Genomic DNA, 9,257 nt, shown 5'->3' on the forward strand with positions numbered 1-9,257 from the left:
CCTAATAAGCTTACATCTTTAAGACACTTTAACTTTCATGCATTTTCTTGACCCACTTTTCCAGGCAGGGTCAGAGGGAAGCAGGTGTCCATCACAGTGGTCATTGTTTAAGAGGCAGAGACTGGTTGCAACTCCATCGCAGGGCCACATAAAGACAAGACAGAATCATTCATACTCTCATTCACAGTTTGTGGCAATTTGGAGTTATCAAATACTTTACATCATGTTTTTGCACCTCAATTTATAATATAAAAGCAATAACAAGCTGTCTCTAGTGGTAAACAGCTATTCCCTCCTTGCTTTGTTCCCTTTTCATGTTTTTCATTGAGTACACCTTTTACCACAAATGTTTGGTGTAACCTGGGAACAGAGCACATACAATATCCAAGAAAAATATCATCTGATTGAACCGTGCACAGCTCAGCTCAGTTTATTTACAAATCTCAGGGAATCTCAAGGAAGCAGGGAACTGTACAAAGAAGTTACACATCCAAATTATAAATGCTATTTCATTACAAACATCCAATTCAACCCAATTATAGTTATGAATCTGCATATTACAAATAGCCAAATAGCAAAAACTTATCTAAGGAAACAAGCAGATTGCATTAAGCGTCACTTTGGCACAATCCCACACAGTTGCACCATTACTTAAATATACTAAAAAAAAATTGAAAAATCTTTAAAATGTCTCTTGCACAAATCCAGTTACAATTAGGCCCTAAAAACATTTCATGATTCATAACTTTACTAAGTGACAGAGATGTAAGTGAATATGCACGTATGGTGGTTTGTCTGTCTGTCTGTCTGTCTTGGCTATGAGATGGACTTGTGATCTGTCCAAAGTGCACCCGCCTCTAACCTGATGACAGCTGTGAGAGGTTCCAGCCCCCATTGTGACCCTGAACAGAATAAATCAGGTATGAAGAAAACGTCACAGTTATGCTGAGTCAAGGTGCCCTTCAACAATCAGCCTGCTAAATGTGCACATATGGGAGGGTAAGATGGCCCCTGGTTTCATAATAAGGTTACAGGGTGATTAAAGTCTAAAAATGAGAAACTTTCAGATAATTATTGAGTAAATGCAATACGTGAAATTACTGTAACAAAAAATGTGAGACTTTTTATATGAATAAAGTGATACAAGTGTATATGGACTAGTTTAATGGCTGCAGTCCAACAGGATCATGGCTGTAATGTGCTGCATACTTAATAGTATGCACCAAATGAGTGCAAAGTAATGTGATGCCAGTATCACACTGCTGTCATGTACACTAAGGGATATTATATTCTTTGTATATAAAGAGTAATTTTGTAACAGTAACTGATTTTAATTTTCTTATTTGAAAGTTACATAAGTAAGTTTCCTTCAGCTTCTTCAGGAGTTGCTGCAGTGAGCAAACTTGCATGAAAGTTTTGGCAAATGTTTTTATGCTGGATGTCTTTTCTCACGCTACCTGGGCTCGAACCCACAACCTCAGGATTACAAGACCACAGCACTGACCACAAAGCTATCACAGATGCCATGAGTTACAGAAGTATACCCAGAAAAAGAGCCAGAATAACAATTGCACACTGACAAACTGCCATAAAACCCAGTGGCAATACCATCTACAGAGCTATTATCCTAAATCTTAGCAGAAGAAAGCTTGGTGTATTCAGAATATTGATCCAACATTTGATTTGATCATGGAAATAATCACCTCTCTGCATTGTAATGTGTGCATCTTCATAGCTGGAGGACAAGCTCACCTCGTTTACCATTAAATCATTCATGACCCTGCAGTGCTGTGGACCACACCGTGCCAGACCTGCCTCCAATGATCTGCATCTCCACTGACAGTAAACACACACAGCTAGAAAAACTGTTTGACGCTCTGCACCAAAACCTGCACACATTCACAAACACTCAGACAAGTTTGTTGATTTGTGTCTCTCTGCTTCAGCTTCATGCACCTGTTTCTTCTACTTCCCTTAGTGGTACAGACAAACTTGTTCAAATGTCCTCCGTACTCTGACACAGTTTTTCACTCTAAGGCTGTCCCCACACAATCAGATCAACAATGGGTCTGTATTCATGAGGTCTGCAGAAGGTCAGCCAGGGCATGTTGGATAATGTTTGCTTTCTCAAGAAAGCCCTCCCTTTGGTTTTTAGATTATCCTCCCTTGAACAAAAAATTGTTGGGGATCTCTTTACGTGCATGCACATATCTTCTGAACTGGAATTGAATATTGCTTAATCAAATCCTCACCACTTCTGCATACTATAGTGTGTTGATGTGGCTGTTTGTTAGAGTCATCTAAGGTATGTATGCCAAAAAGACAAAGCAGTGTTTTGAATTTCTTACACGTACAGGCCAGAGAACAAACAGGTCAGATCATTTCTTATACAGTTGATTTTTACTCTGAATTTAAAACTGAAAAAGCTGAAATTTCTGAAAGATTAAATGTATATATATACACCGGTACATATACATTTTTTACTTCTGCACCATCGCCATCTTTGTCGATCAAACTCTTGATGACTGAACGAATGCTGAATTGCATAATGAATAATTGATGACTCTGCGTAACAGTATTGCAGAACAGTCTTGAATTGCTGCACTGGATCAGAGGGGGAGACGGGTGAGAACACAGACTGTGTGTGCTGCACGTTCAGCTGCTATCTGGGGCAATGTGTGACTGTGTGAGTATCGAACACAGATGGAGTCCTCCAGGCGTCTCAGACAAGGCGACACAATCGATTCTTTATGAGAGAAGCTGAGCTCCAAGTCTTACACACATGCACCCGCTTCGCTCTGTGATTTGCACATGATTCCTGAACCAACAGGGGAGAGAGGCTTACTGACTGGACCCCACTGTGTTGTCAACCTGCTCAGATCAGCACCCAATCACCGAGAATAAATAAATCTGATCTGGTTCTGACCAGCAGATGGAGCTCCCTCAACTAATAATCCATCTTTTGGGACTAAAATACATGAATCCTAGCAATCAAATTGACATATTAAATATTATTGATTGCCTGTATACCAAAATATTTATCTCTCAGAATCATCTCTGTGAACTTTCCCTGAGACTATAAGTTTCTTACTAAGCAGCTTTTTCTAAGTATGTTGCTGTTAATGAAGACAAATGTTTGCATTACCATGCTGCACCACTTATTAGGAAAAACATGTGAGCACTAACAGATTGCGCAAGATTTTATTTAAAAATGTTCCAATAACTAGTTGGAGTCAGTACAGTTTGTTAGCAAAATCACAAACCACTGGTTTGTCCATCAAATTAATTTCCTTAAAGATTCATTAAAATTTGTTTTTAATGAATCTTTAAGGAAATTAATTTGATATACTGTACATCTACAACTCGTGAATTTTTAGAGTCAGACTACCTCAAGATGGCCACCACAGCCAAATGACCTTGGACAACATAATAATGGATATAATTTAATGAATTTAAGACATATTGTGCTAAAATGTGGTGAGTATGACTCTCAGCTACTACCACAACACAAACTCTGCATGTGACATCTTTATTTATCGCATGAGATTGCTCATAACGTTATTTCCAAAGGTCATCTGGACGGTTTCTTTTGTTGCTGAGACGTTTCATCCTTCATCCGAAGGACTTCGTCAGTCAGAGGAGCCCACCAAAACAAAATGAATCCCACAAACAGCTCACTCCCAGAGTGGAAAAAAAACAGTTTGCTGGTGATAAGATGGCCTCTGGGGCCCACACTCTGCGCCATCAAATTCTCCAAGGCAGACCATGCCAAAGTGGGTCAAAACTGTTTTTTTCCACTGTTTGTTTTGGTGGGCTCCTAAGACTGAAGAAGTCCTACGGATGTAGCATGAAACATCTCAGCAACAAAATAAACTGTCCAGATGACCTGACTGAACATTGTTGGATTTATACCTGGATTAATGAGCGTGAACTTTGGTGCTTTGAACCACTTTGGCATGGTCTGCCTTGAAAGAGTTGATGGGGCAAAGTGTGGGCCCTGGAGGCCATCTTATCACCAGCAAAATGTTTTTTTTTTCCACTCTGGGAGTGAGCCATTTGTGGGATTCAGTTTGTTTTGGTGGCTCCTCAGACTGAAGAAGTCCTTCGGATGAATGATGAAATGTCTCAGCCACAAAATAAACCAGACCTGACTGAACATAGTTGGATTTATACCTGGATTAATGAGCATGAACTTTGGTGTTATTTCCAAAGGTTGACCAAACTCCATAATTTTCTCAGAATAACTCACTCCGTTTCACTCTGGCATGAATTGGGGCAGAAAATGTACATTTATTCAAGAAATGAATTATTTATTTCAACTTCTGATCTTTTTCTGAGTGTATGGAAGCCAAAAAAGTCCACAGATGCAAATTAAACTTTTGGGGATTAAAAAGAAAAAAAAGTATAGTTTTCGGCAAAACTGGTGGACCAGCAAACGAGTTTCGACATTTTATAGTAAAATAACATAAATTTTTAAAAGACATTAAAGAGAATCAATGTGACAACAGAGTGTTAATAAATAAGCACAACTATGACTAAATGAGCACTTCTATTGTGTTAAAAATCATGAACAGCCAACACTTTCTGGCTGCGGTGTAACCATACACCCCTGCTCTGTATCGACACGTTCTGAGCACATTACACAACAACGGGGCTGAAGTTCAACGATGCTACGAGAGTGTAAAAACATGCCAAAAATAAATTAGATACAAAATGTGGGAGTACAGAAGTGAGTAACAATGAAATCTGTAGCTAACTGAAATGAAAAAACACGTCAGTGCTGCATGAAATTACCTCAAAATGTTACGAGAAAGCCAAATGACGTGCAAACCAACCTCTACAGTTCAAATGAATCCTAAATAAAGTTAAAATACAGATTGAAGGAGTTAAATAAGAAGAGCGTGAGGAGGAGACATCACAGAAAGCAGGGATAAGGTAAAAGAGAAAAAGCGAGCATTAAAGTGGATTCAGTTTCACAGAATCAGCAGAAAGCAAGAAAAAACAACTAGAATGGAGTGATGGCAGCGGAAGTGGGGCAAGAAAATTGATGATGGCAAAACAGCAAGACCATGATTATCTTCAGCTTCCTGGCCAAGGACAAAACAGCAGATCCAGGAAACAAAAATACATGTGTGGTTAAATCTTTTACAATATATATTGCATTGCTGAAGTAACTAAATATATAATTATTAGTGTGTAATAGTTCTAGCCATGATGTTACAAGACTTTTATATCATGACAGATTTATCAAACTATACTAGCTGAAATGCATATCTGACAACAACTTCAGGTGGTGCAGGAATAAGTTTGCTTTACAGGTGTCACATGTTTCTTTGGGGCATAAGCACTGATCAACAAAGTGTTTTAGTCATTCAGAACAAGCCAGAGGCTGTAAAACAGCCACAGAAAGAAGAAGCCACATTAAGCACACACACTTATAATTGTTCTCAGAGCAAAAGTGCTCTTCCACTGTGGGTAGACAACTAAAGTTCTGCACCCAGGGGCAGCAAGGCCAAAGTCACAGCGTTCTATGCTTTGACAAACATTTCTTTCATTACGACCAGAGTAACTGTCCTGCACCGCCTCAAGCTGCTCCATGCATTCTCCATCACTAACAACATGCATGGAAGCAGCAGAAGAAAGGATGAAAAAAACAAGTCGCTACAAAAGCAAAGAGAAAAAATGACGAAAAAAGTGATGGGAGCAAAAAAAAAAAAAAAGAGATGACATGAAGTTTTTAAGTGTAATGCAGACACTATTTGGCTATTTGTCAATAACAAAAAAAATGTATTACCGGTAATCTAAAGGACCATCTCTCCACATCTGATAGTTTCTTGGTGTCCAACCATCTGAACAAACTAGGTTGGTAAAACCAAAGATAAAAGAGGACACAGTGCTAAACTGTGGTAACCTGATCCATACGTTGAATATAATTCAATGGTAGCCCTGAACCCCAACCACTCTAAACTAAACCTTAACCTGTACTCTAATCTTAAAACCAAAAGGAAATCACTTTAAATATGTAGTGGCAGCAAATTGGCCCCATTGGCTACAAAATGTGCTAGTTTTCAGGTTTAGGGTTAAATTATACAGTGAATAAATAAACACCATCAGGCAACATAGTGTAACAATGACACTGAATATCAAAGGAATCAATGACAGAAAAGTCAAAGTATTGTACTACTTTCCTCTAACTCATTTATTATAGAAGCTCAATTGTTTTTGTGCTTGATAAAGGCATCTTAGAATTTTTTTTTTATATGAGAAAATGGAGTATCAGGAATAGTAATAAAGAATATGCATTAAAACTTTGAAATTGAACGCAGAGAATTAAAGTGGAGTACTGGAGGGGAGAAAGACAACCACAAATGAGGTGGTGCCAGTTTTTGCCATGACTTGAAGCTCCTCTGTATGAACACGAGGTGGCAACATCCAGTTCTCTCAGAACAGCCCACACTATGCTGACTAAGGGCTGGCTGATGTGTGTATGTGTGCATGTGTGTGTACCAAATCTCAATACATGTGTGCTCATATGTGATTGTGGTTGACCTTGTAAAGCTCCTGCCAACACGCAGGTTCTCCTTCTGCCTGAAATGCCATAAAGTCTGTCCTCCTTCTATGATACTAATTCATTTAACAGAGGAGCAGTATATGGACAACTGATTAGATCAAAGATTTTTTAAATAGAAGTGCTGGAGGTTGATTTTTCTTTCACATCTACTTTCACTACACCCCATGTTTCCTGTCTATTAAAAACTGCAAAATGCTAAAACAGTCAAACTGACTGATGCTTCATGCCTCCTACTTCCTCTCACTGTTGCTCACTTTCAGTGGATCCACAGCACAAATTCATAGAGAGGTGTTAATCCATGATCTTGCAGTGTTGCACTGTGCCGCAAGGAACTGCAGCAGAGAGAAGGGAAGAGCCGCCTGTACTGAAGAAGGAGAATTGATTGTGGGAGGGTTGAAGGAATGAACTCAAGCAGGGGAGAAAACAGGGAGAGGGAGAAGACGGGTGGCCACCCTGCGCTGAATCTGCTCAAGGAAAATCTCTGGGGGTCGGCCAATTAGACGCCGGTTGACACTGCCATCCTCCCAGCTAGCTCGTAAATCCTGTGCCACAAGACAATCCACGCGTCTCTGTTTAATGAAAAGACGAGCTCACTAACAAGCAAAAAAATAAACAATAAGTCCACCCAGAATAGTGAGGTTGAACAGAGGTAAACATGAACAGGTAAGTATTCTAGTGTTTTTTCTTACATTTAAATTTCCCTGGAATAGTGATAACTTCACAGTGACTTCTGGTCACAGATTGAGAGAGAAGAAAGAAAAACTATTTCTGGTGCCTACACTACACATACACTGCCTGCCCAAAAAAAAAAAAATGTTGCCACCAAAAAAAAAAAAAGGTCACATACTAATATTTCGTTGGACCACCTTTAGCTTTGATTATGACATGCATTCTCTGTGGCATTGTTTCGATGAGCTTCTGCAATGTCACAAGATCTGTTTCCTTCCAGTGTTGCATTAATTTTTCACCAAGATCTTGCATTGATGACTAGGCACTAGGCATGATGGGTGCATCACTTCACCTGCCTCTCTTCTTACCCTGATGTGCCCATCACTCTGGAACAGGGTCAGTCTGGACTCCTCAGACCACATGACCTTCTTCCATTGCTTCAGAGTCCAATCTTTATGCTCCCTAGCAAAGTGAAGCATTTTTTCCAGTTAGCCTCACTGGTTAGTGGTTTTCTTAAGGCTACACAGCTGTTCAGTCCCAAACCCTTGAGTTCCTTTCACATTGTGCATGTGGAAATGCACTTACTTTCACTATTAAACGTAGCCCTGAGTGCTACTGTTGTTTTTCTTCCATTTGATTTCACCAAACGTTTAAGTGATCACCGATCATGATCATTCAGGATTTTTTTCCGGCCACATTTCTTCCTCAAAGATGATGGGTCCCCACTATCCTTCCAGTTTTTAATGTGTTGAACAGTTCTTAACCCAATTTTAGTAGTTTCTGCAATCTCCTTAGATGTTTTCTCTGCTTAATGCCAATGATTTGATCCTTCTCAAACAGACTGACATCTTTTCCACGACCACGCGATGTGTCTTTGACATGGTTGTTTAAGAAATGAGAAGCAACTCATTGCACCAGTTGGGGTTAAATAACTTGTTGCCAGCTGAAATATAATCGTACATGCAGTAATTATCCAATAGGAGGCTCGTACCTATTTGCTTAGTTAAATCCAGGTGGCAACTTTTTTTGGGGGGGCAGGCAGTGTATATTCCAGTGTCAAACAATGATACTGGAGTGTACTAGCATTTTTTGTAATTGATTTTTACATGGTCAAGAAGGATGAACTTTAATCTCTAAGTCTAATGAATGATTATGTGTGTATTTTGTTGCAGCACTGGTTGGCCAGCTTGCCACTCTCTTTCTGTTTGACAGTTTTTTTCCTCACAGCCCAGATATGTGCATACTATTGAATTATTTTAAATGAAATATAAAGTATAAACCACAATTTTTGTCTTAGTATTAGCTGTTGGATGGATCTTTTCATTCATTGCAGCTGGACAGGGTAAATGCCTGTAAGTGTTTTCATTTGCAGCTGCAGATGTTTAATATGCAAATAAAGTTAGCCGTATGTTCTCTCTTTAAATTTATATGTGTGTCTCTGAAAATCACCTTGGAGAGTATCTCTTTTGAGCGGAATTAAACTTAAAAATACACTGAATCATAGTGCAAGAAGCTTCCCCAAAAGGAAAGGTTGTGTCCGATCAAAGGGTTTTACAAATGGCTAAGCTTTTAATGCCAGGTGAGTGGTGCTACTACACTGAGACTCCACCTGGTGAGGATTAGGTGACTAAGAAACCTCTGCAGCCCATTAAGATTTTCATAAAGAGAAAAAAATTGCTAACATTTAAGACATTCCCATGTTTTTTCCATTTTTTAAGGGCTCTGTACTGTACATTAGTGATCATTAACTGGTAGTCCATGGGGCATACCCAGTCAGGGATCTCCTCCTATCTGACCTAAAAACTTTAAAATAATTAATAAATTACACACAATATGATTAAGAAATCAGGTGCGATACAGCTCAAAAAGATTACAGCAGTGTGTCATCCAATCAGAACAGTCACTTTAACAGCACATGATTTGTTTTGTCTTACATACTTTGTGAAGGAAATGCTTGATAATTAAACATACTTTTGATGTTGAGACGTTTTCTCCAACCAAGGCTGGTTGAATGAAA

The 9,257-nt window shown here is 39.0% G+C and overlaps 1 protein-coding gene across 1 annotated transcript in view; it reads left to right on the plus strand.

The window, feature by feature from the left end:
- The window catches only part of LOC119413602 (versican core protein-like), a 273,726-nt gene that overhangs the window by 113,084 nt on the left and 151,385 nt on the right, over positions 1 to 9,257 (plus strand). The gene's annotated exons all lie outside the window — the stretch shown is intronic.

This window comes from Nematolebias whitei, chromosome 8 (assembly GCF_014905685.2).
Source record: "Nematolebias whitei isolate Nwh7 chromosome 8, NemWhi1, whole genome shotgun sequence".
In the NCBI taxonomy this organism is placed as follows: domain Eukaryota; kingdom Metazoa; phylum Chordata; class Actinopteri; order Cyprinodontiformes; family Rivulidae; genus Nematolebias; species Nematolebias whitei.